This window comes from Aythya ferina, assembly GCF_964211825.1.
Source record: "Aythya ferina genome assembly, chromosome: 3".
Classification (NCBI taxonomy): Eukaryota; Metazoa; Chordata; class Aves; order Anseriformes; family Anatidae; genus Aythya; species Aythya ferina.
The window spans coordinates 48,647,329-48,674,726 of record NC_140298.1 but is presented as its reverse complement, the minus strand read 5'-3'; the positions used below and the strand labels follow the sequence as shown (position 1 = coordinate 48,674,726).

Here is a 27,398-nt window from a genome sequence, read left to right as displayed (position 1 = left end):
CTTATTTGCTCTCTTCCAACCCAGCACTAAGTTCTCTGTGCTCCTTCAGCCTCCTAATTTTCTTCACTGTCTTTCCTTCTCAGGGCAGGGTGGTCTAAGGACAAATAAAAAGCAGGGGAAGGACTGAAGAGCAGGTTGAGCTGCTTTCATGTGAAAGAAGGGACAAGTGAGAGAATAACATGTGAATCAGTTTTCAAAGTTGATAGACTTTCTGTTCTTTCCTCTGTCCATCCCCTTTCTCTCTAGTAAGAATGACACTTGCTGTTCCTTCTGCTCTTCCCTTGTCTAAGATATCTTCATAATTATCAGGAGGGAGAAAGAAAGCAATGACTGGATGTCTGCTTTTGTTTAGGAAACAGTAACATAAGAGGACATCTTCCCAGACTACACTGAAATTTGATGAAGAGCCAAGAATCTCACATCACAAGGAGAATGGTCAGCGAGCTGTAAAATTGTGTGGTTGTAGAGGAAATGATTCATACCACAGCACAAGAAAAGCAGTAAATAGAGTATGAAACACCAGAACAAGTGAAGACACTGCCTGGAATGAGGCATGTTAAAGTGAGTTGGAAGAAGAGAAAAGATTGCTAGGGAGCTAGAATGGGATTTTTGTGTCTCTGTGTCCTAGTGCAGTGAACTACATTTGCTAAATTGGAGAAGTATGTGGTACTGAACATCGTAGTATAAAGATAGCTAAACAAGCCTGAAATAGATTTTCACTCTCTATCTCTTTCGCTGCTGTAGGGCAGTTCTTCCAACCTGTTCCTCCTAGCAGGAGTGACAGGGGCTTTGGCTGGAGAGCAGGCTTTGTGGTCCCCAGGTGGCCAGGAAGCCTTGTCATTTGACAGGTCCTCTCTAAAAGTGCTACCCATCATTTTTGGCAGAGCCAGAGAGAAAATATACCACTGGGCTGAAAGAGAATGTGACAGGACTCCTGGACCCACCTCATTAAAAGAACACTGACCACTTATACCAGTAAAATTTAATGAGATTAGATGCTTAGTTCATTCCAAGAACATGGGGTTAATTTCCCAGACAATTGGTGTTGACTGGGAATGTCTGAGTGGAGGGAAGCAACACCAGATGAAGATACTGCATTAACAGCTGCTTACATTTTTATCCAGGCCGGATCTTGGATCAGTGTCTGGAGTGAGCAAACTGGCAGTGAGGCTCTTCAGAACACCAATCTTGACAAGTCCTGCCACTTCTAGTTTTTGTGACTGCGTCATGATAATCTTTACTATTTCCAGTAATACATAATGTAAAGGGAGGGGAAAAATAATTATATTTTTATTGTGAATCATTGGGATAAATTCCAAGTTAAATGGAAATAAACAGATGGGAGAATTTTCTTCCTTCCTGCTTACATAAAGAAGATTTTTTGATGGCTGATACTCTGAGAAAAATTGCACTGAAGCATTTGTCTGTTAAAAATACCAGTTCAAAGAATATGTTGATTTGTAGACGCTGCTATCAGCTATCACATACACTACAAAAACATTGAGAAGCCTCCATCATACTGTTTTTGATATAGTAGAGTTAGACCCATTTCAGAGTTAAAATGTTGCTACAGATATTGTTTCAGGTTCTTTGCCATCTCCAGCAGATACCAATATGTTGTTTACAATCTCTTCATTTCCAGCTTTTCATTTGCAAGCTTTTTGCTTCAGCCAGAAGAATTAGATAACATTTTTAAAAGCAAAGTTAAGCTTAAGTGGTTCTCAGTATTGTCAGAGGGAAGGATCTGGATGTGTGTGCATTTGCAAGTATGTTTAAAAATTGCTCCTTGCAAGGCATTGCACAGAGTACTCAGTACCTTGCAGCACCATGTATTTAATGTTTTCCTACTTTTTTTTTTTTTTTTTTCCCAAAAACTGCCCATTATGATGCTTTACCACATGGAAAATACAGTTTCGGTCAGCAAGGATTTTAATTAGAGAAATAAGCAAAAGAAAAAGCATATAAAATATTAGCAGAGATACTAATAATTTGATATAGGTAAAAGTAGAATGTTAGTTGCACTTGGACAAAGAACAGAAGCTACAGAAGACCACATACAGGAATGGCTCAGATGAGGTCAGGAGCTTAAAAGTACACACGCTCCTGGGGTGCAGCTGCTGGTACTATGCCTGCCCCATGCAGCCCTTGACTTCTGCACACCAGTGCACACTCACCCCAAGTTGGTTACTTGTTTAGTTTATATCTGTCATATCACTGTCTGCTTCTCCTGGTGCATGAGGTGGTTCAGGTGAAACAAGGTGTCCTTCATTGCCACACTTGTGTGGGTTACAGTACTCCCATCTCACCATAGGAGCAGTAGTGTAACACCACGGGACCCATGGGGCTATATCATTATCCAGGTTTCAGAAATAAATCTTTCCTAGATCCCCAGAAATAAGTATATTGCACCTTGGCTCATGTACGGAGCCCTGCAAAAATGTGTGGGAACATTTCACAGAACAGATGACATGTAAAGTACAGAAATGGTACAAATTTGTTGTTTTACTCAATATCACAGAATTCATATCTTTACCAAGTACAAACAAAGAAAAAGTTATCAATATGACATAAATAGCAGGATATATTTTGTCCATAAAAATGTCCATTTCATTCTTGATAAACTTAACTATGTATGTGGAGTCTTAACCATTGGCTGTACAAATACACTGACTAGCTGAGTAATGCCTGACGATGTAGTTTTCCTCTTTATTGACATTCATTAGAATACATATGCAAATATGCAACTTCAGAAAATATCCTTTTGTGTTTTTTTTTTTAATTCACTTTTGACCTCAGCCATATCTTTCATGAACGGTAGCTCACCATAAAATTAAAAAGATCTTTTTTTTCACTGTCAGATATTGAATAACAATTCATCAGTCCCTTCTAATTTTTAGGCTTAAGGACTCATGAATGCATATGCATATGAGTTTGAGTAGGGATTCCTATCCAGGAATAGTTCTGCTGGATACACAGAGCATTTCCTACCATAAGTGTTTGTACAGGGGAAGTTGGATGGGACAGTGAGGGGAATAGTCATCCTCTCCCCAAGAACTTTAAAGAACTCAATTAATTTTTTATTCTTGAATCAGAATAGTGACAAAATATCCAACAGTTTAACAGACAAAAACCTTTTACTACAGAAAAGAAAAATAAAAAACAAAAACAAAAACAAAAACAGTTCATTATAGAATTGTGATTTGAGACAGAACAGAGGATAGGAGATGAGCTGTTGCCAGGTTTGAACAGAGATTTATGTGGGAAGCAATGATGATACACTCAAAGGATTTGGAGAAAAAATGAGATGAGAGGACTGAAGAGGGAAGGAGTCACATTAGTTGTATTGCTCTTATCATTTCAATTGCAGTTTAAAACTAAGGGTGAGCCATTATGATTGCTTTGCCATATAAAACACATTCCTGGCCACTAGTAAATATTTCAGCTGTTTAATTCTTCCATGTATTATTCTCTGAAGCACTTTAAGGGTTATTAGAACTCTCAAATATTTATAAAGAGACAGTTTTGGAAAGCATACAGCTATTTTGCCATATGCCTGAATGACTGTTCTTGAGTATGTTCTTGAAGAGTAATGACAGCTCTTAATTTTTTAAGGGCAATTTAAAGGGACCCTCTTAATTTATATTTAAGTTTTGTGGGGAAAAAAAAAAAAAAAAGACTTAATGGGTGATTTTTTTTAATTTGGACATTATTATTGTTTTATTAAGCACATTCCTTTCTACTTTCAAGTGCTGTAAGGCAACTATGTGGAAAGGGAGAACAACTGGCTAACATAACACAAAAATGCAAAATACATAATTCGGGAAATTATGTATTTGGGAAATCTCATGTTGTTCCATAGTGATGGTAAGGCATCAGAGATCTCCACATTTGTCATGTCTTTTCCATAGCAATAAAAGGAGATGTTCCACGGTAATCCAAGCATCTCAATCACACTTGAAGACTACATTGGCATATGCACATCTGTAATGAAGAAGAGAAATGAGTCGTTTAATTTTATTTACAAGTTAAAAAAAAAAAAAATATATATATATATTATATATATATATATATAATATATATATATAACAAAAACACCTTCAGGAAACAGGTAAAGTTGAGATAGAAAATTCAGACAGACTAGTAAGCAACTGCAGGAATGTTTGAGAATAAAGACCAGAAGGCATTTGTAAGTGTCTGGAAAGATTTCATGCACCAGATGGTATTTGGTAGGAGCACTTGCATTTAAATTTCACTTCTGCACACTGCATATGTTTTTATTAGTGAAGTAAACTTTCACATACAGATCTAAAATTTAATCAAATGCAATTTTTATGAGTTAGATTTAGGAGATTAATGCTCAAGATTAAAAAAAAAAAAAAGAAGAAGAATTGAAAAAAAAAGAATTGTTTTTCTTTTGTTTTCTTTTCCTTCTTTCATCCTCATTTTTACTTTCCCCCCAGCAAATGCAATAAGACATGTGGTGCCAAGTATTCTGTTTTTTACCAGAGATCTTTAGTTGTGTGGTTTTTTTTGTTGTTGTTGGTTGTTTGTTTGTTTTCTGACATGTTCTTGATTTTACTTACATTATAAATAGAAAACTAGAACTAATTTGTCAATAAGCAGACTTAAATGCTTCACTGTCTGTCCCCCTATGATCAAAAGGCCCTGCTTTCTACCCATGACTGGAAAAGTTTTGCAGTATGACCAAAACATCAATGAACAATGAATGCCACTTAGCAGAGCTTTAGTAGAAATTTTTGCAACTCAAATGATCACATTTCATTGTATTTTCTGCTTTTCTTGCACAGCTGTATCCCAGCCTTCTTACCAGAGGTATTTGATGCTGTCTGTGGATACTGAGGAATGCTGCAGTATTGCCATCGTGTCAAGCTGTTGATAGTATAGCACCAGGTCCTCTCCTTGCCATTAGGGTCCCTGCAACAAGTTGTGTCTAAGCCCCTGCAATAGAAATATGGACTGAAAATATGTTACTGAGTAAAGGTGTGAAGTGTTATCCTGAGCAGTTTAATGATTTTTTTTATTTTTTATTTTTTTAATGGAGAGACACTGCTACAGATAAAGTATCATCCCATGTTGCTGTTCACTCATGCTAGAGACACATTACTTCAATAAACTGCAGTTTTGGAAGTGGTCAACAAACCCAGTAATAAACCTTCTTTTGTTATCCATTATATTATGAGCTATTCGTGGTTCAGGTTGTCTCCTTCATGCTTTCAGACCAGGGGTAGTGCAGTAAAATATGCCTGCTATAAAGTGTGTGTACTGGCAGCTGACCAGTCCTCTAAGGCTGACTCATATTCAAAATGCTGGCCAACCTCAGGTGGCTTTTACACTGGACCAGTTACGAGGGGACATACTCTGATTTGAGTTCTCAGCACACAGCAAGAAAAGACACAGAGCTTTCCTGTTCCATGAGTTAAAGAGAAATTTTTCCTCCCCTACCATCTCTTATGCCTCAATATTATCCTAGTATTGTCTGAAGGAAGTAGACAGTACTGCAAGAAGAGGGAAATGGTGGTATAGAAGACAGAGAAACACCAGTTTGTCAAAGAAGGCTGGAACAACAGTTGGCGTATGCTCTGTTCTGGTACCAAAATAGGATACTAGGCTAGATGGACATTAGGTGGTGTGCCATGTATGGTGTGGTATTCTTCTGCTGATATCTCATTTTCGAAACTACACTTTACTTCCAGGTTCATACGTCAAAAAATCATGAATGGATTTTCACAGAAATATTTTTCACTGTCCAATATGATTTATCAAAACATAATGTTGATATTAAAAACAGGTTTTCTTATCTCCCCTTCTGTATGTTCTCTCCTAATCTGCAACTCTCATGTAGTCACTTGTGGTGTCCAGTGCATTCCTTAGAAAATTTTAAGAAGCTGCATCAAATATCAAAACAGAATATCCAGGCACAACACATATAAGTTAGCTGCAAGTAAAACTTTTTTTTCAACTTCACATTGTTCTGTACCTTCTTCTTCAGTATTTGCCATACGAAATTGTTAATGTACGTTTCTCCAAGCTCCCTTTTATATATATATATATATACACAGAGGAGTCACAAACATAAATATATGGAAAATTTTGAATTAGTCAAATGTGGTAGCAAGGAGGACCTTGGAAGGCAGAATTAAAGCAATAACATATATATATATATATATTTATATATATATATAAAATAATATATAGCAATGAGTTTATGAGCCTTCTGTGATTCTCTCCATCTCTAATCTCAAAACAGTCATCAAAACAGTCCCAGTTCAGTTGCTTTTTAATTTTTGCTCATACAGAAATGTGCATCCTAGCTGGTTCAAGCTGAACAGAAGATAATTTGGGCAGCATGCCTACTTATGTGGCAGTGACACTTAAACTGATTCTCTAAACATCAGCAAGAAAATGAAAATGTGGCTTAAGCTGTCTGACAAGGACTTCAAAACAAAAATTGTAAACAGATTTCAAAACTTATGCAATACGCATCATCCTGGTTTGAAGCCCATTCTATTACAAGTCCAGGAATAGTGTTGGAAAACAGGACAGTCATACAAATAAACCAGTCTAATTGTCTTATTTCTTTTAGAAATGAACTTGGATTTATGCAAAAATATTTGAGAGGCAGCTTCTCTGAGGCACCGTATCACATTACCTGGAAGTAATAAGGATGATCAGATAAACCAATTTTTTTTAATAACCCAATGTACACAAGGCACATTCCTGCTATATTTGTATCATTTTTCTATATATTTATGTCACATGGTATTTCTGAATTACTATGAAGTTGTACAAAATATATTGACATGTTTGTTACTTTATATTAAAAATGTAGCTACAGATGTAAAATTGACATATCTAATGTCTAAATGAAAGTACTATCTTTTTTTATGTTGCACAAACTCTGATCATGTACTGTGTTCACTGAAATGTTTACTCCAAGTGCCCAAAGCTTTTACAGATCTTCTAAAAAGTAACATATGTTAAAAAAATAAAATAAAAAAATCACCATATTGCTTTGCTTTTTTTAAATCCACTTGTATTTCTTTGAAAAATAAATCCTCCAACACTTAGGCGATTGAAAATTTATATTTTAATCTATTAAGCCTATTTTTCTCCTAACTTTAAAAGCAATAAGAAAGCAACTATAAAGCTATCCAAGCATAGGAGTTTCCTTAGCACTGTCCCAGCCAACAATAATTTTCACATCAGCTCAGTTGTAACCTAATTTCTCAAGCTTGGTATACGATGTGTTCATCTTTCACAAAAACAGTGTCTTAGTGATACAGAACCAGAGAACAAAAAACATTTAGCAGGTAAGAATATATATTACATTGTACTATTTTATATTTAAATACAATGTACAGTATATAAATCTTATACCAGTCATCTAGACATAACTGCTTCAAAGTTGATTTTGGGAACCCTGAACTCCGAAGGAATGGTTGTCTTAAGCAAGACTCTGTATAATTGCTGTAGTTGGAACTGATGTGTTTCACATGAAAGCCAATTCAGGAATTTACGTGTCTCTGAAACTCTGGAATATCTGATACTCAGCTGCAACTTGACTTCTATATCTTAAGCCCATCCCTAAATCAAACAGAATCTTGCAGAAACTTGTTAGCAGCACAGCAACCATTTGCAGACCTGCACCAGCTCCTACAAAAGATATTTCTCAATGATGAGATGAGAGCTACAGATTCTTATGATTTTGTACAGATCCTTAGTGTGGAATAAATTTACTAACATTTGTGGTTTGAATGTACGTCACCATTTTCAGATGATACTCAGGCACCTTAATAAACAACCTTCATTTGCGGCAATCCTGAGCTACTGTGAGTCTGATGTTCTTACAGCACCTGTGGCAGCTGATCAGCAAATCAGAAAATTACAACCTACCTTCATAAAGCTGATATTGAAAATATTTGGTTTTAATCTTGTTAATTTGAATGTAAGGCAAAGAAATCTTACCAGAACGCAAAAAGACGAGAGAAAGAAAGACGGCTTTGGTAATCCCCATTTTGGCCCAGCTGGCTGGGGGTGGAAGCTATGTGTGTCAGTGCAAAATATTTTATTGATTCCCACTGGAGTTATGCATCAAAAAAAAATGTGATAGAGGAAGTTAATAATTTTCTCATTTTCAATCTCCATTTTTAACCTCCAAACATTACCTGGAAGGTCGGTCCTTACAAAAAATATTTACTTGGTTGTAGTGGGCACGGGGAAAGGTGAAGGCACTCTCTTCTTACTAAACATGCTGTTATTCTGAAATTGCTATACTTCATTTCATCTAATTAAAGATGTAGATAACATTGCTGAAAATCATGGCCATTATCTCTGCATAGAATCCCAGACTCTGAGTGTTCAACCCCTGCTGTCTACGCTATAAAAGGGTTACACACAGGGTAAGGAATGCAGGACTGAAAAGGACCTTCCGTTTACTTCCCTGCAATTGGAGTTGCACCTTACCATCACACATGCAAAATTATCAAAGTCCATTGTAAAACTGTGTATATTGAAAGCTTATCTCCTACACACTATTCCACCAGGAAGGCTGTTGTTAACCCTTACAACTCTGCAAACCCATGAAAGCAAGAACCAACATACAGGGAAGGAGTTGGACGAGCTGTCATTTGCAAGACTATGAAATCTCACAGGATTTAGAGTGAATTCTCTCTAATTGGCATTTCTCTAATGTCTAACAGTGGTTTGTTTTGCACTGAAAACTATTTTAAAGGACCTGACAAGGCCTAGAAGTGCACAGTCTCCCTAAAGCAGACTCCTCCTGGAGTCACAGCAGCTTGTTAGAACCAGAATTTCTCTTGTGGAAGATCTTAGCTCCACAGACAGAAAAGAAAGACTTCAGTCCAGGAAGGTAGCTGGCATGTGGAAGGCTTTTATCACAGTTATAGTCATCACAGATGGGAAAAACAGCTGAGCAGAGGGAGAAAAAGCAGTACTTAAGGTTTCAGGTGACCTTTTGCTTGACAATGTATAGTTATGCAACTGTGCTTTATGCACTGCCATTTTCAAGAAAGAAGGACTGAAAACACTCCAGAATGTACAATGGTCTTGGCATTTGACCTCAGAAGTTACATTTCTTTACCAACCAGGCTCTTTATCACTTAGAGCATCTGTAGTCCCATTGTATGATGGAATAATTAACACTGACAGTGTTCAGGTATACCTGAGGACAGGAAGAGCCCTCCACATTATTTGTGCAAACTGGAGGATTAGTCAAGAAAAAAGCAATATGCAAGACCTTTTGTTTCATCCAAACAAAATAGTTATGAAAATATGGGGTGGAAAATAGCTAGATGTATAGCAGTTCTTCAAAAAGAGAGACCGAGTATTCCCGTTGTTCACAAGATGGAGAAGACTTAATATCAAAACTGTCCAGTTTTGACATAGTACTTCCAGTTTGACAGTGGCCACCAAGAATGGTCAATTATTTTGAAGTATTACCTGTGAGGCAGGCTTGCAAGATATAGAGTTCTTGTAGTGAAGAGAAACCTTGCAGTTTTGTGGTAGTAGGTAGACTCGATAGAAACCTTCAGCTGCACAAGAGGCTCTGTACTCATCATGGATAAAATCAAATTTGAGTTTGAAAGAGTTGGAGTAGACATGAAGAGCAACCTGCCATGTCATAACAAGTAATGACCACCTGAAAAGATGTCTTAAGAACAGGTTAGACAAAACTCTGATAGGGCTGATGTAGAAAAAGTTGCTCTATTGCAGGAGAGAAAGGTAGAGCAGATAATCCTATTTTTCTCTGCAGCTTTCTTCTATCTTGGACCTCAGCACTTTGTACTCCCAACAGTGTGAAGTTCTGTCCTGTGGTGCTTGGAACAAGAGTGGGACAGATTCCATCACTAGATCCAATACAGATGTCTTCGTGTCTTGGGTCACTTTTCCATGTCCGGTTTTCCTGTTCCAGTTTGAAGTTTAAACTCCAAATTTTGAACCTTTGAAGAAGGTTCAAATCTTATTGAACAGGTTTCAAGAAGCTAAGTTGTATATTTTCAAGATCTCTCATAATACAAATATCATTTTTTACAAGCTGATTTTGCCATTTTGCTGTTTTACCTCCTCTGCACTTAGAATATACCAAGTATTCTCAAATATTTCAGGTATTCAGGCATTTACGGCATTACTGGATGACAGAAAAATTAAATTAGCAGAAATAAATAAGGTATGCCTCTGGATTTGAGCTTTGTAAGGGACAGCCAAAATGAGATTAGATTTTTTTACTGTAATCACCAAGTTCAAATAGTAACGCCTTGGTTTTCATCAGGGGATAAACAATGCAAAATGAAGAGGAGGATGCTGGCTTGCTGTCTGTAGCATTCTGGGTGGAACAGAATGCAGAGAATTTGAAAGCTTTCAAAGGGTGGGGACGGGAAATTTATTTCCTGTAAATGTAAACTACTGAACAACTTTTGAGTTAAAATAATAAAATAGCATGTATGCAGATAACCTATCAAAAGCATAGGAAAGGGATCCAGTGGCAAGTATTCTAATTGTATTATTGAACTGATAGAGAACAGGATGGAATTTGGAATTAAAAAGGGCTATTTAACAAGATGTAGAAATGTAGGGTGGCTAAAAGTACCTAAAGGCTTTCAACAGCCTAAATTTTGAGTTTTGCCTCAGAAAGATGTAGATACTTTTGGCTGAGTAGGAGCTGCTGCCTGCAGTAGGAAGAAGAATCCTTCAATATATGGATTCTCTGAAACTCAGAACCTCTTCCCCAGAGCATACAGTCAGGTCAAACAGCAGACCATTTGTGGGAAATATACAGGAACACCTTATCTTGTCCTGTTCCTACTAGAAAAGAAATGCAGAACAGAATTCAACTTACCTAAGTTAAGATAAAGTTAAGATATTAGGTAAATATTGATTTCTAACTAGTCTGTGACTAGTTATTCACCCTTCAGATTCCCTTTCCAACCAATTGAGAGAGAGGTATTTGGAAACATTTTGTCTGACTAAACATATAGGACTGCTTTGGGATGAACTGCATCATAGGAATTCTTATTTCTCTCACTGACTACAGCATGAATTTAGTGTGATGAACTTAGCAGGAGACATCTACACAGGAGATCTCTGCATTTGATCAGATAAATCCACCTACAGTAGTCCCGTGGAAAGAGAGCTTTCTTCACTTCCATCTGTTCTCAAGAATGTGCTGAGCAAATGCTCCTTCCATGTCGACATGCTTCCCACTAATAGGATGGGAAAAAGAGGGAACCTCTGGGAAATTTACATAATTTTCCATGCATGTGGCATTCATACACACTTTGAGAAAATTTACCCATTTTTGCATATTAGTAATGTGTTCATATCAACAAAACAGGTTCTATTTTGCCTCCTACTTTTTTAAGTTTATCACTGATCACTTTATTCTTTACATTATTTAGTTTTTATTGTCTTTTTTTTTTTTTTTAAACTGGCTAGAATTTCTTTCCTTTGTACAAATGCAAATAAAAATATTAAGTGGACAAATAACTAAATAACTATATTTCATTCAATATGTACATAGAATCATAGAATCATAGAATCCTCTCTAGGTTTGAAAAGACTTTCAAGATCACTGAGTCCAACCATCAGCTTGACCTATTGATTCCCATCACAAATGAGATCATCAAAATGCCACTCTAATCAAGGGCAGTTTTCACAGGCATCAGTGAAGCTAAAATATCATCCACAGCAATATGGCACAGACAGCTTAGCAGATTTCAAATTGTACCTACGTCAAGAAAAGAAACTGAATAATACTTGGTGCATTTGCAATACTATCTCAATATTCTCAATTCATAGCAATGTAACTTTTTTTTTTATACTTCTCAGAAATCATTATTATGTGTCAGTTAACAAAAAGACTCTATTTACTCAAGAAAATATCTGCTCCTAGAAGTATGGCATCCAAGTATAAACTAATGCACACTTGTAAAACTTGAGTTGGTTTAGTGAAGTCTCTTGGCTGTTATCCATCACTTGTTCTCTTAGAACAGTGTACACTGCTGCTATTGAAAATATATATCCTGATATTAAAACAGCTACCGAATTACTTATATTCCTTTTCTGTGATAAAAATCAGTTTATCTATGTTTCAAGATGTTTTGAGCCAGACCTGAATCCACAAATAAAACATATCTTAATTGTCCTTTTAATCTATTCTGTTACTGTAGGTACAGGGCACACATTGTATTCAGAAATTACATATATTTTTCTGAAATCCTCACACTACCTATTTCAATAAACAAGTCTGAGGAGAAAAAGAAAATACCCAAAGTACATTTTTTCCAGTGGAAACACACACACAAACACACATTCACTTCTTTTCTTTAGCAGGCAGCTTGTGAAGGATGTAAGGAAGAAGACTTTCTTCTTTCAAGAAATCAGATGATCTCTTAATTTAAGGCTGCACAGGTATGACATTTACACAAATACTGCTAAATTCCACTGAATTGCTTTTATTTCAACAGCGTCCCCCCACCCTTTTTTTTTTTTCTTTTTTTTTTTTTCTCTTATTTTTACCTCTGTCACTTTGTCATTGTGCTCAATCTGTTTGTTGTTTAACACTGAGGACTGTGAGACTGGAGACCACAGCTCAAGAATGTACAACTAATGAAAATTTCTTCCTTCTCCACAAATTGTTTTCATTTCCTGAGGGGAAAGAGCAAAAATAGGAATAAAACACATGTACCTTCTATGTACCTTCTAATTGGTCCACCTACAATTTACAAAATATTATACTGTGGTTGCAATTAACTGAGCATTATACAACACATGCGGGAGCCAGTTTTTAGTCCTTAGGCAGCAAGTTGTATAGCATAACTATGGACATGTGATCCGAAATCATACTTCAATTTGGGCAAAAGATATTACAGAAACCATTTTTTGGCACTGAATCTCTTTTGGTCTTCAGACCAGCCAGAACGATGGAATCAAAGTAGGCTTTGCATTTAAAAGCATGGCTACTGCATTTTTGCTCGACCAATCCAGTCTTGGATCTTAATACATTTCTGTAAATTTTTTTCCTAAAAAATGTGCTACTCTGTGGGTGTCTGGAAGAGTGCTGCTTGTGACATTTTATCTGAAGAAAGGTACAACAGCACAAGATCCGGAATGATAACAATACTAGTAACCACACTGTTGCAAATACGGAGGAAGTATCTGGTTATTAACTGAGATTATTCACAACTCTTTCACTATTTCCTCACCCATTCCACTGAGCTAAATTTATATGGAAACTTGATTCCTTTCCCTTTTCCTGCTGCTTCTTTCTCCCTTGTTGAAATTAATAAAGGGCCCAGAAAGGAAAAGGAGAAGCGATTCAAGACTGAAATGTCAGTGCTGATGGAAAGAGGGGACAGATGTGCAATGGAGAATTTAAACATGATACCCAGAGAGAGCCTTTCACCTGTTTTCATTTGCAAAGTCACAAAAATACTGCAGAGAATTGTAGCCATCGTTTCCAGAGCTGAATCACTCCCGTAACACTAATGGTGCCTTGCTAACTTGAACCAGCCTGCAACAATAAATGGAGTAAAATGACAGAAAAGTGTGACCAAAGGTAAGAAAATTCAAGGACTAAATTTTCCTTGCAGCAAAATTCCTTGCAGCTTGGGAGCCATAAGACCAAATCACAGGCACGTGCTTTCTCCCCCTAGTAAAGATTATTGAATTAAATATTGAAATGAAAAATGCTCAGAATGGCTCTGCAGACCTGAAATAAAAAGTGGAGGAATGAGTAATTAGGAAAGAAATGATACAGATATTGGCAATAAAAGGGCAAGGAGAGACAAAGCTATGAAAATGCTATGAAAAGCTATGAAAATAACAGGCCAAAGGTAAAGCCAATTTGAACTAGAAGACCTCAGTACTGAGGCCAAGTACCCATTAACTATACAATGTGCATTAGCAATTTATTTAATATGCAAACACAAAGTCTAATTCTATAAAGATCCCGATAACAGTAGCAAATTGAAAATGTGAAGCTTATGATGAGTCACATAGTAGAGAAAGATAAAAATTCAGAATAATTTATTAATAGAAAATCATAGAATGGGTTAGAAGGGACCTTAAATATCATCAAAACTCCAAAATATTATTTGGCCTTGCTTTACTGACTTCAAACGCATAAGAATAAGCTTTTTGTTAGGTGTTGCCAAACTCATTAGCCTGACAGAGCTGCTGCAGCTCAGCATTCCCAGATCCAGCCAGTGGCAATGGGCAGCATGTTCAGCATGTTTTCCCATCACATGCACAACCAAATGCACATTTGCACACTTGCACACAGCTGGCCACACGCCTGTGGGTGGCCTTTGTCCTCCCGGAAGACGCCTCTCAGCCTCTCTTATCTCTCCAGGAACTAGGCCAGGTTTATGGCTGCTTTGATAATGAGCTCCCAGGCCTCTTATCCTACTTACTCGCTAGTCCAGCTTGATATGTGGTGATCACAGGCTGACATACACACCCACACACAAGGTACACGTGCTGCTGCCTCTAGCTGCTAGCACCCCAGGCTGATGGGACACTACAGCCCCTGGTCTGACTCCAGCTGCTGTAGCACCCACTGATTACCCACCTGTTGACACACTATCAGACCCTTTCCTCCCCTATTTCATCTGTTTTCCCACTCTTGTTCCTCCACAGATGACCTTAAAGCCTCCCATTCTCTGCCCTTGGTTCCTGCCCTAAACACCCCAAAATAATTGTACAGTCCCAAGATGTTCTCCCCCTGCATCCCATCATGAGTCCCACACCCCTGGGCAGTAGCCCCTTTCAATATGACAATGCTCTGAGGAGAGCACACCACTCAGCTTATCTTGACAGGTTTCCCACCTGGCCCATGTGGCTCATAGCTCTCCTGGACAGCCCTGGGAGGAGCAGGGGTAGAAGCACCCTTTCTATTACTGAGTTATCTGGGATTTCTCTGTCTGACATTGTGCTTCTGTGCTTCATTTTATTTGGGGGGCAAGATTTTACCACATGACCCAACACTTTCGAGTGCTGCTAAGAAGAGCAGTTAAGAAACTAACCAGAGTATTTTGGCTATAGGCAGCTTCTGCACACCACTCACAGGCCTTATCCAAACATTAAACACCTGAAGACAGTGGCAATGAACTACCTCCACCAGCCTCCACTGACTTTCTGTACATCTTTTGTCATTTGGTGTGTATGTCTTAGAAGTGAGTTATAGGACCTTGGAGGAAAACAAGTATAGAGAATGAATAAAAGGAAATGACAGTATTTTTAGACAAGAAAATGGAAAATAAGACAGCCAGGGTAGGAAAGATCATTTCAATACCCAGCTCTTCAGACATTCTGGAGCTTACTCGTTATATGCAGCCAGCAGTAAGTCATGGTCTCATGAAATGTGAGTACCTGCACATCTCTTTTCCACTGAGGAAATAGTGTGCACACACTATTTCCTTTGCTACTCTGCATTTTTTTCTCTGATATCTGATGTTTCACAGTTCTCTTCCGAGAAAAATATTGTAAGGACAGTGAAAAGGGTGTAGCGTAACAGTCATGGGGCGTGATGTAATAACAGTAGGCACAGTATTGCTCACAGTATCACAGTGTTTGGTTGTTTTCCAAAGTGACTGAGCTTGGTGACCTTTAAATTTGTTCCTGCTACTTCTGCAGTGTGTTTCTTACCCACTGACACTCCACCCAAGCCACTGGACCCTGGTATACGTTCAGCACAGCACAATTCTGGAAGAGACCACCATATTTGCAGTAAGTAGAGAAGATTTCTTTAAACTTCTGTGTTTTGCTTTCCTTGGGTTTCAATCTTGCCTGTTTTTTAATTTGTTTATTTGGTTGTTTTGTTTTGTTTTGTTTCTTTGTATGTCTGTTTTGTGTTGTTTTTATTATTACTGTGATAGCTCTTTTTTGTTGTTGTTGTTTTATTATACAAGATGCCACCTTTAAAAGAATCATCACTTATTAATCATTGCTAGTATTATGCTTAGTATTATTATAATTAGTATTATAATTATTGCTAGTATTATGCTTAGTATTGCATGAGTTCTCACATCAGTGACTGGGATCCAGGGCTCAGTGCCATACGGCCGAGTAGGCCAGGAGAAAGCACCTTAGAAGTGAAATGGAGGTACAAACAGTAAAAGAAGCTTGACCAAAGTTAGGGAACAAATGAGTTGCAGGGCCAGAAACCCTGGTCAGTTCTGCTCATTGCCTCTGGCTCTGTCCATTTTTCTCAGATAGCATCTCTGGTATCTTGGTGTCACCTCCGTTTTCCACCTTCTGCAGGTGAGCTGCCACCCTCTGCAGATCCCCTGGCCTGGGTGCCTATGCAAGGTGTTGACCATGGGTTACTGGGTGGCATCCTGGATCCTGCAATATATTCAAAATGTATTTTGCTTTTATAAAACTATTTTGATTAAATATTAAAATATTCCTTTTACAAGGACATAGAAAGTTCAAATAATCTGGAATATAATGTGACAGACAGAATGGATTAATGTTCATCGTACAAGCAGCTTTGATGGTGTAAGATACTGCAGCCTATGCTTGACCACTTGTTGACTTGAGCTGTCTACTCTGAGAAATAGCATTGCATTCAGTCCGGCAACCTATTAGTAAGGCTCAGTTAGCCATATAGGAGTCTTCAGCAGAAAAATGCTACACTGTAAGGGACAGCTAGAAAATTGTAATGTTTTAAGCCATTACAGCTGTTTCCAAATAAATTTGTCTATGACTTGACTTAGATCACAGCCCTAAGACCTTATTATCCCCCCATTGGCAGAGTGGTTTGCTTTGTTGCTCATATCATTTCACAGAACAAAGCAGCTGAACAGTAAAAGCAATGAAGTAGTGAAGCCATAGCAAACAGCAGTGATGATAACCTTTTAACCCAGCTCATCATTACAGTTCACCTGACTTACCTTTACAAAGCAGATTGAAATGACACAGGCAGCAGAAGACACTGAGTGATATGCCCTGCTATGGTGACTAAAGCTGCAGTCCATGGCTGCGGTATCTGGCTGAGTGACTCAGAGGCTGATAGGGATGAAGCCATCCACAGACACCTTGAGGTGTGACTCCTTCTCACACCTCTGCTGCATGTGTTCATTCCCTCGCACACTTGTGCTCATTCCCATACCTCTTGTCACACACCAGCCATATCACGACTGATCTGAGAACTCTGCATCTTTGAACATAAAGTCTGAGGGTTTGCCTCAGACCACACGTATGGATTAACCATGAAGACCTGATGCTGGAGGTGGTCTCTAGCAGACAGCAGGTGGCTTGTGCCAAAGGGCAAAGGAGGTGAAGTCTCCCCAGTGCCAAAGACAGCCCCACAGCTCCCATGAATGCTGAGTAATACCCCACGCTGGCTGCTCTGCTCAGCTGGTCACCCATAATAACTCTGGTCAGGAGAGAAATAGTCAGAGGCGACCTCTATCTCTGAAGGAGTCACGGGTCACCCCCAAGCAACCTGTGAGTCACCCTGTGCAGCTTGCCTCTGGCTACAGAGACCCTGGGTACAGACCAGTGTGGGGAGGAGCAATCTCCTTGCTTTAGATGCCTGCTGCTGGTGGCCCTTGAGTGCCTGTGCCAGCATGTCTCATGAGGGCCAGGCCCAGCCGCACAGGAGACACCCATCTTGCTGGGGTGCCTTCCACTCGGGGAACCCCATCTGCTGCCCATAGAGGAGTCAAGCCATAAATCAACTTGTAAGGAGCAAACATACAGCAAGCCTGGCTTTTATTTGGCTTGAAGAATTTGGTCTGAAGAAATTCCTTGGCCTTGTCATGCAATGGGTTTAGACAGCAATGGAAGAAAGTGCAACTTTTCTGGGCATGAACACAGAGCTGCAGGCCTCAGAGCCTGCCAGCCTGTCCTTGCCAACCAGTTCAGGGGAAGTTCAGAGGAATAAGTGAGCCCATAAGCCCTGCTGTTCACCTATCGGCAAGAAAAGCCTTTCTCCAGTGCATGCTGCTTGCGCAGATTCTGCCTCAGAACATCCCTCCCAAGGGCCGAGCAGAAAAGAGCAGAGGGGCAGGGAAGGAAGAGGTTGAACAGGGTCCATAAAAGCAGCAGTGTAAACACTTCCCTAATACTAAGAACTGCACTTTCAGCCAATCTGAAAGTGACTCTCTGAGTCATATGGTCTCGGTGCAGGGGGAAAAAAAAAAAAAAAAAAAAGCCAAGTCATATAATTTTTATGAGGGCTTCCTGCCATTTTAATAGCAATGTCATTTCACAGGTAGAAGTTACCTAGGACACAAGAAGGGCATTATGAGCAAAGGAAATTATTTGACAGAAATAAAATTATCTTGTGTGCATACAGTAAAGAAGCAAGAGGTTCAGCCTCCCTACAAAGTGCAAACTTTCTTTTATTATAATTGCCCATCTATCCAGAAGTCCTTTTAGTTTCATGTCCTTTTAAATCCCTTCCTTTTCTTTCCAGAACAAGCTGGCATTCAGCACCGTAGGAAAGAATCCAAGCTAAGAGGCATCTTTGTAGAGAAAATACCGTGAACACAGTTTCTCTCAATGGAGAAATTGAGTGCTCAGGGCACTTGGCTAGCTGTCATCCTTGTCCCTACAGATGCACAAATGTAATACTAGCAAGGACCTTTTACATATTTTTTTCCATGCTTACGTTCACTGTGACTTTTCCTGCTGGGTACGGGGTTGGGAGTTGGATTGGCAAACAGACTGTGTGTTATTATAATCACATTTTTTAAATCCTCTGGAAGAGTATGTGGGTTTTGCATTTCACTTCAAAAGCACTTCATTAGGCAACTGAGTAGCATAATAGCAGTTACAATTAATGAAAGATTTTTGTCTGTTTTATAAAGTGGCAGAGCTACAGAAAATGCAATATTAAAAACAAACAAACAAACAAAAAACAAGTATTTTGGGAAAAAGATAGATAGATAGATAGATAGATAGATAGATTGATATACAGATAGATAGATAGAACTGGAGCTTAGGCTTACATAGGCTTCTACAAAACTGGACCTGTCTTGTATCTCTCCTTTACGTGATATCATTTAGCTGTCTGTCCTATACTTGGTGGCCATTTTGGAGAACCCTGCTCAGCCTTCATTCTGAGAAATTAGCCCCTTTCTCCACTGATCTTAACCTCTGGAGAAGATAATTTGGAACAGTATTAGATCGGGCTAAGAAAGAATATTATTATTTCTACAAAAGGCTGAAAGAGCTCAACTGAAAAAAATATTACTATTATTTTTATTGGTAGTCTTGAAAGGATTGTTCCTTGGGATGATGGTGTGAATGTTGGCTGAAGAGCAAGATTTCACCACTGCAGGGCTAGAATTTGCAGAAGGGCTGGATAACACTTTTGTTTCTTGTGGGATTTAAGCCTGTTTGCTTTTCAGTATCTTGTTGCTGTGACAGCTTGCTGTCCCTGTGGGAAGGTAGAAGAAGGTGGGAAGAAAGTGCTGCTACTCAGGTGACAGAAGGAACTGATATAGAACAAATGCTGGAGCAGATCATACTGCATTCGCACTTGCAGAGTTCACCCTGCATGTTTTTTATATCTTACACAGAATTGGCATTTCTGATGCTAACTGGAAAAATCACTTGGCAATTTGTCCTGACCTTCTCTCACACATATGCCAACTGTGTAATATGGAGTGATCTGAAGGTTAAATCTGTATAATGCAGAACAAAGGAGGCTGGACAGCTGGACACTAAAGGAAATAAAAATCAGAGTTAGTTCAAAGTCTTTCTTATTTAATGAAAAGTGAAGCTAAGCTCTAATAAATCATATGCAAGAATCTGCCTTACAGTAGCTATCAAAACATTGTTACATGACTAGCTACACTTGGCAAAGTGTACAGTCATCCAAAACACCTTTGCATAGTTTTAAAGCTGTCAGTCTTTAGATTCATTACCAGAGTTGCATATGCCAGGATATTTTGTAAATATGCCCCATTAAAATATATGTAACATCTTCACAAAAGTATGTACAGATAAGAAAATTACAGATAACAGTAAATATCTCAAATAACAGAACACGAGAGTTTGCACCACAGAGACAGGACTTTTTTTTTTATTACTTTTTTTTTTTTTTTTGTACTGATCAACAATAATCAATACAATGACAGACAAACCCATGCTCCATCCTGTTCTCTTAGGACAGCACATAGGGAACAGCTGGTACACTAAGGAGGTACAGCTGTGGCTGACTGGCACTTACACAAGCCACAGGAGGGTAAGAAAAGTCTGGCTACTTCTCTGTGTAAGGGTTGGCCAGGTTCTGATTCTGGACATTAGGTAAAGTGCCCACATCAGGAAGTTGGATTGGAGGTATTTTAAGAAGTTTGTATAACACTGAGACTGCCAACAAAGAACTCATACAACACTCGTTTAGCATAATAGTCTTAATTTGCATCTAAAATGCATATGTAGGTAAGAAAACACATGTGGTAGGGAAGTAAACTTATCTGCATAACTCCAGATGTAAGCTTTTACATCCTGTATTCTGGAATGAGGAAATGTCCCAGATAGAGGCCTGAACAAATAGATTTTCAATACTTCATGTACTCCCTGTCATGGCTTTGGACACAACATTGCGACTACAATAAATTGTTATTTATTTAACATTTAAAATACAGCAAGTGAAAAAAGTTCTGTCACATTACTCACCGTTATCTTAAAAAAATACGGAAAGTGATGGTCTCTGTTCCAAAGAACCAACTGTCTAAAAGTTAGGACATATGAGAGTGGATACGATCAACGAATAACTCAGACTGGGGCAGACAAGAGTAGGAAATGCAAGTAATTCATTACAGCTTGTCTGTGTTCAATCAGGAACACTTTGCACAGTTTTCCAAATACGTAGGTTATGAGATCACAGGGTTTTTTCACTTAAAAAAGGGAAATAAATGTTTTGCCTGGTGAACATGCCCTTTTGGAAGTTCAACCAATCTGTATTCTGCTGCTTTAAGTGTTGGAGTTAAAGGAAGAGTGGTAGAATTGAAGGAGTTCTTCAGCACAGCCCTTGCCAGTCCTCTGGCTGCAGAGTGGCAGTAGCAGAGAACTTCAGATTCAGGAGGCAATGTTGCATATTGATCTTTGTGAACACGCTCTGCTAACTGCCAAGGTTTGGGTTTCTTTTTTTAACAGCTTAGCACGGCTTTTAGCAAGCATAAATATAGCTGTACAAATAGTGAGAAGCTATTTTTGAACATTTTGGTCAGTGCTAAATACAGAATTGCTAACCCAAGCATTCAGAAGTCATGATTCAGGTCCCCAGAATGAGGAGGCTGGCCTAAGTATGTAGATCCTTTTTTATTTGCTGTCTCTTTGTTTTGCTTACTGAAAATTTAGAATATCTCTGGATCATGTCTTAAAGCTCTTTAGTTCAAAATTGAAGACAGAAATTTAATCTGAGTTTATATTTACCTTTAATTCATGCAGCTCTTGGAATCAGGACTTAAAGAATTCTTCCTAATGCTCTGAGACAAATGGAAATCTTGGAAACAGCATAAAATAAAATTCTTGCATCGTGTTCTCACCTCCTCCTAGCTCGTTAAGAACAGTCAAAAGACTTTCTTTGCTTATCCATCAAAGTGTACGTCATAAGTAGCTGAAATTTATTTAACGAAAAATGGGAATGTCACCCCGGACCAGACAGACCAGGACAGGACTAAGGCACCATTCATCTCCCACCTTCCCTTGTTTTCGGAGCTTTGACATAAAGAGAGCACAGTGCCTCCCTGTACAGGGGTGACATTAGTCAACTCAGTGCAGAACAGCAGCAATCTTCTGAGGGAGGCACTTGCTCATGCAGCACAAATATATCATGAATGTCACACAGAACACAAATATCATAGCACAAATGTCAACTACTCCAAGGAATACTTGCAACAGGCATTAGCTTAAACTGGTTTGATGAATGTTTTGTAGAAGTAATTCCAATTTGTGACGCATTTGGGAGTTGTTTTTTTTGTTTTGCAATTCAAAAAGCTGTTAAGAGGCAGCTTGTAAATAGGACAAGGACCTAACTTTGTGCAGTGAAATGAAAATAGCACGTTGCTTGCCCATTTGTAACCTTAAGCCCAATATGATTTTGGACATCCTCAGCTTTTGTTCTCCAGAAAATTTTAAACTTGGCCAACAATGTTGTTAGCAACTGAGATTTCCTGCAAGAATGGTTTATTGTCCTCATTCCCTTGAAAGGATCCATTTTTAAGCAATCACTGTCATAAGAGCTGGTGACTGTTTCATTTCTAAGAGCACTTGAAAATATATTTTTGTGGATGAGGCACACTTTATTCACTATTATATTTTTCCTGGAAATACCTCAAAAACAAATTCCGCACACAGCGAATATATTGGCCTTTTCAATAGTAAGGATTAGCAAGCTTGCCTTCTATAAAATACTTTTAGCATCCTTTTTTACTGCAAGACTCACAACTGGTCTTTGCTAGAAACTAACTAACTTGTTCTAACACCATAATATTTGATTATTGGCTCAGCAGTCATTTACCGAAGACCTGTTCTATCTTCTGCTTGCTCTCTTGAATTCCACATTCTGCATTATATAGGTACTCTTTTGCCTAAATAAACCACCTAACTGTATTTCTGTTGAAATGCTGTAATCGTGCCAGGTTATTTTTGTCTGCAGCTCTCAAAGAAGATTGTATATCTCTTTTAGCCCCACACTTAAAAGTGGCAGAGGCTGCTTGATACCTGTGAGGGAACAAATAGTCTGACAGGGAAGGGCATGGGCAGGGCTTGCATCACCCTGACCCGTTCCTGCTTGTTGAGCCAGCTAGGCAGCCCAAGTCAGAGGTTACACCTTCCCTAAACAGGTGTAACTTGAATACTCCTCCAACTGTACGAGAGAGCTGGGGGGAAAGAACCACAGCCACTGAGCAATTTCTTCTGGGGTTTTCTTCCTGTAGCCAAGTGTTGAAGTTCAACCAAAAGGTCCTCCAAAACCTCCCTGGTCAAGTTGCCCATTCCTCTACCTTTGCAGATCTCATGCAGCAAGGTTATGACTCACATCACAATAACCTGAAAGTCAAGTCAGTGTGGGCCATGCATTCTGCTGCTACACGTGGAGGTAAGGAGATGGAGCACTCGAGCAAGGAAGGGACAAGCAGAAGCTCTGCAGTGCAATTCACCTTCTCCATGGCAGGTCAGGACTCTGCACTCTGGGAGCAAAGAGGCCTGCAGCAAAAATGAGCTGGCCTAGGACATGTCTGGCCATCTGCAGTGACCTCACCCTCCTGCAAAGCCACAGGGATTTCTTGCCAGGTCACTGCTGAATTTGCAGGTCTTTTGATTTTGCAAATGTTTTCTTTAAGGCTTAGCCCTACCAAATGCAAATTAAATGCATACCTATATACCCTTCCAAAGATGTTCAGAGATACAGTAGATATTGCAAATCCCTCTGTACCTTTGCTTTTCGCATGGAAAATGCAAAACAGGCTAGCATGGTTCAATGAACTTGAACTAAACTGAAAAATGTTAATATTAATTAACTTTCTTGCTTGAATGAGGCTGGGCGTTTGCAAAGATTTCTTTCCCCATCCAGCACTTTAAGGAAATAGGAGCCTTGAATATTAGGGTTGATGGTGGTGTTAAGGAGATCATGAGGGCTTTTGTTTATAGCCAAGGAGTTCAGGTATTGCTTTGATTATATACTTGGCAGTTGGATGAGCATTCAGCAACAAAACTGGGCAGCGCATTCAATTGAGGGTTCCTTGTTATTGGCAATAAATAAATAAATAAATGTGCAGCTTTCTGGCACTGAAACTGTATCTTATTTTTTTTTTCCTATTTGTATGTACAATAAATGCAAATTTCACAGTAAGCTAATGATGGGTGGCTATAATGTATGCCAGTAGCAGCTCAATGATTTAGCTATTCTGGTGGAAAATGCACACCTTGTCACACTTTCATGCTGCAATGGGAAGAGATTCAATTACACACATAAGCACTGCTGGAGCTGTGTTTATGGTTCTGCCAGTTTATTCCCAATATAAATACACCAAGAAACCCCTTTTCAGCATGGCAGATCATACAGAAATGAAGAGCACTCTGAGTGAGACTGCTTTGGAACAAAGTGCCATGTAATCCAAGCGTGTGGAAGCAGAAAAATCAGGCAATATACAGAGGTGAGAGGCATGGTTCACATACACATAATAAATGACAAATTAATTTACAATTAGTTATTTTTAAGGCAGACAAAAGCTGCCAAATTCAGTTCAGTCAACCATGGTTAAATGGTCCTTCAGCCAGAACTGTACAAGGCTCAATTTAGAAAAGGAGCACCTACACCAACCTCTTGTTTCTACTGTTCTACGCTTTCTATCTCTGCTGTATCTAACTACAATTGCTAACAGGACCTATCATTTAATATCACATCTGGATAGGCCCTGCTGTGGCTGTAATCATATTTATCTAAGGATATTTCTTTGTTTTCCCCCATCCATATTATACAAAGCTAGTGTTACATTTCTAAATTAAAAAAAAAAAAAAAAAAAAAAAAAAAAAAAGCAGAAGATGAAGTACGTTAAAAAGAGCCAGGTAGAAAACCTAGCAGACCTGCTTTGTAACATCATGTAGGTAAGCTGGCTGATTCTCAATGTGGTCCTCAATACAGACACTGTACATTTTTAAAGGGTATCTTTCAGATTTTTTCTCTATGCAAAAAGCCACATTTCCATAAATCAGCTTTTAGAACCCTGACCGCCAATATGAGTGCAACTGTTTCATGCTGAATCCTCATATTTATGCATGAATATAAGGCTCTCTGTATGTCAAACTACTAATCAGATTAACTTCTGGTTTGCATTAAAAATTGCAAGTAGTATTCCATGCAGAAAACTTGTCAGTGCACTTTAGTTACTGAGCTGTGGACATTCGATGTCATATTTAAAAGGCTGGTTGCTTGTTACTACTTTCTCAGACAGAAATCTTCAAAATTAAAATAAAGGTCATTTGACCTTACAGTTTAGAGGAAACGGAACTCTGTCATGACAACCCTACAAGCTGTGACTGTGACACCTCCAGCTCACAGCTTTTCAGGAGATTCATACTCACTGCATTGCATCAGAGAGTAATTTTGATAGCTCTGCCCTTACCCAAATGATTAGACAGGCAAAATTTCCCTTTCTGAGCTAGTAACTCCAGGAGAGGGATCCATTCACAGATAAATCCTCTTACTCAACACTCGGTTTGGCAGGCTGTTGTGGGTACAACATGGAGATTTGGAATAGCTATAAGAAGTGTAGCATGAAAGATAACTGAAAAGTATTGGTAATATAAATAGATTTTAGGTACTTTCCACACTAAACATGCTCTCAGACTATTTTCAAATACAGACAGTGCAATAATTAAAACACATCAGAAAGCTCAGTTGAGGTGCACTGCCATGAACAACATAATGAACAGCCAATTTGTTCCTTGGTTTAGCAAAACTCACACAGGGAATAGAAATGTTGAAATCAAGGAAGTTTAATACTTTCAGAACCTGATTTTGTACCAGTGAATATGGGCATCACATCCAGTTATTGCCAAGCTGAGAACGTCCAAATAATCACAGCCTTGATTTATTTGACTTGCAAAATGCAGTGGCTTATAATTTATAGAATTTGAATATTGGGACTTTGTATCAACTGAATTATGAAAGCAAAATACATTGTTATTTATCGTTAATAATAATGTTAATTATTGCTTAAGAGTTTCTTAAAAAACATCATTAAAAATGACACTTTAGGAGGAGAAAAAGGATTTTCACACAAAGTTGTCCTTATATCCTTATATAAGCAGTCTTTGTGCACCTTCTGACATTAAGTTACAATTTAATAAGAAAAAGAAGTGGCTATTTAACACCGGTGAACAATATTTTAAAATAATTTATTCTTACCTACAGTTACCTTTTTAAAATCCATACTTGAAAAAATAACAAAACCAACAAAACAAACATACAATTTATGACAAAATTCCAAATAGTAACAAAAGGTTATTGTACTGTGTGCTTTTAAATAGTTGTATTTCCTAGCAATCTTTCTGGATTAGAGTTTGATTGTAATTGATAATTAGATAATGATAATTGATAATTGATAATGAGATCAGTGATGAAATCACAGAACGGCTGAGACAGAAAGGTATCTATCAAGATCTTCTTATCCCAACCCCCTGCTTAAAGCAGGGTCAGATGGAACAGGTTGCTCAGGGCCACAACTAGTTGGGTTTTGAATATTTCTGAGGAGGGAAGCTCTACAACCTTTTTGAGCAACCTGTGCTGTTGCTCAACCACCCTCATGGTAAGATTTTATGTTTTTTCCCTCACATTTAAACAGAATTCCCTGTGTTTCAGTTTGTGCCCATTGCCTCCTGTCTTCCACTGGACACCATTAAGAATAGTGTTGTCTTCTTTACTCCTGGCTATTTATACACATTGGTAAGGTCCTTCCTGAGCCTTCTCTTCTCCAGGCTGAACGTCTCAGCTCTCTCAGCCTCTCTTCAGATGTCAGATGCTCCACACCCTAAATCATCTCTGTAAGCCTTTGATGGACCCACTCCAGTATGTCCATGGCTCTTTCATGCTGGGGAGCCCAGAACTCAGCTGTCATTTGGTGGTTTCATCAATGTATAAAGTTAACATTTTAATGCAAATTAACTGAAGTGTTATTCTTGAAATTTTGAACACAGAGAAGAAAGATTAATAGTCCTATTGGTACACTAACCTTAATTGTTCCTTTGGAAATACAGTATGTATTAGAGTCATCTTCCATGGCTTATAGGATGCTTGTCTTCTCATTCTGTGAATGGTCATCTATGCATAGAGATGATTGTGAGTGACAGCTTCAGGCAGATCAGCTATAGCTCATAGGTCCATCTAAAGTGCTGGTGTCCATCTGAAGAGCTACTTAGAAGATAAATAACTCTGTGATCTCATGCAGGCACGTTGCAGTTTTGCAACGCATGATTAAGTTTTGTAACTGACCCACAACAAATGCTTCCGACAGGTGAAAAAGCAAGTTCATCTGCTGCCCTTCTTCAGTACTACCAAAAGAATTATGTGTGCTCATCCAGTTCAAAACTGTTTGCTGAATCTGTAGAAAATCTTTTTTTTTTTTTTTTTTTTTTTTCCCTAGCTCTGTATACTGTAACACCCATGCATCATTAGAAAGCTGAGGGTCTTTTAACTGAGTTCAGGATGTTTTCTGTTAGTGATTTAATACCTAGGCTGAGTAGCAGGTCTAATTGACTAGTGTCTCTTCTGGGAGTAAGGAGGAAGAAAATTTATCTCCCAGACTTCAGAATACTGATATACACCAGAAACAGGGTTCAAAACATGCCACAGCATTCAGCCTGTAAGACAGGATGAATTGGGCAATGACATGTCCTCA

General features: G+C 38.5%; 1 protein-coding gene and 1 long non-coding RNA gene across 2 annotated transcripts in view; one reads left to right on the top strand and one right to left on the bottom strand.

The window, feature by feature from the left end:
- Window positions 1–3,740: 3,740 nt before the first annotated feature.
- LOC311435083 lies at window positions 3,741–12,664 on the bottom strand. Its single transcript, XR_014691919.1, has 3 exons — window positions 12,556–12,664; window positions 4,829–4,959; window positions 3,741–3,981 (listed from the first exon to the last, which is right to left on the bottom strand). It is a non-coding gene; the product is annotated as an uncharacterized lncRNA (long non-coding RNA).
- Window positions 12,665–15,633: 2,969 nt separating this feature from the next.
- MAP3K4 (mitogen-activated protein kinase kinase kinase 4) overlaps window positions 15,634–27,398 on the top strand; it is a 92,233-nt gene continuing 80,468 nt past the window's right edge. The window contains exon 1 of the mRNA XM_084514700.1: window positions 15,634–15,765. The gene's annotated coding sequence lies outside the window, so the exon portion shown is untranslated. The remainder of the gene's footprint in view (window positions 15,766–27,398) is intronic.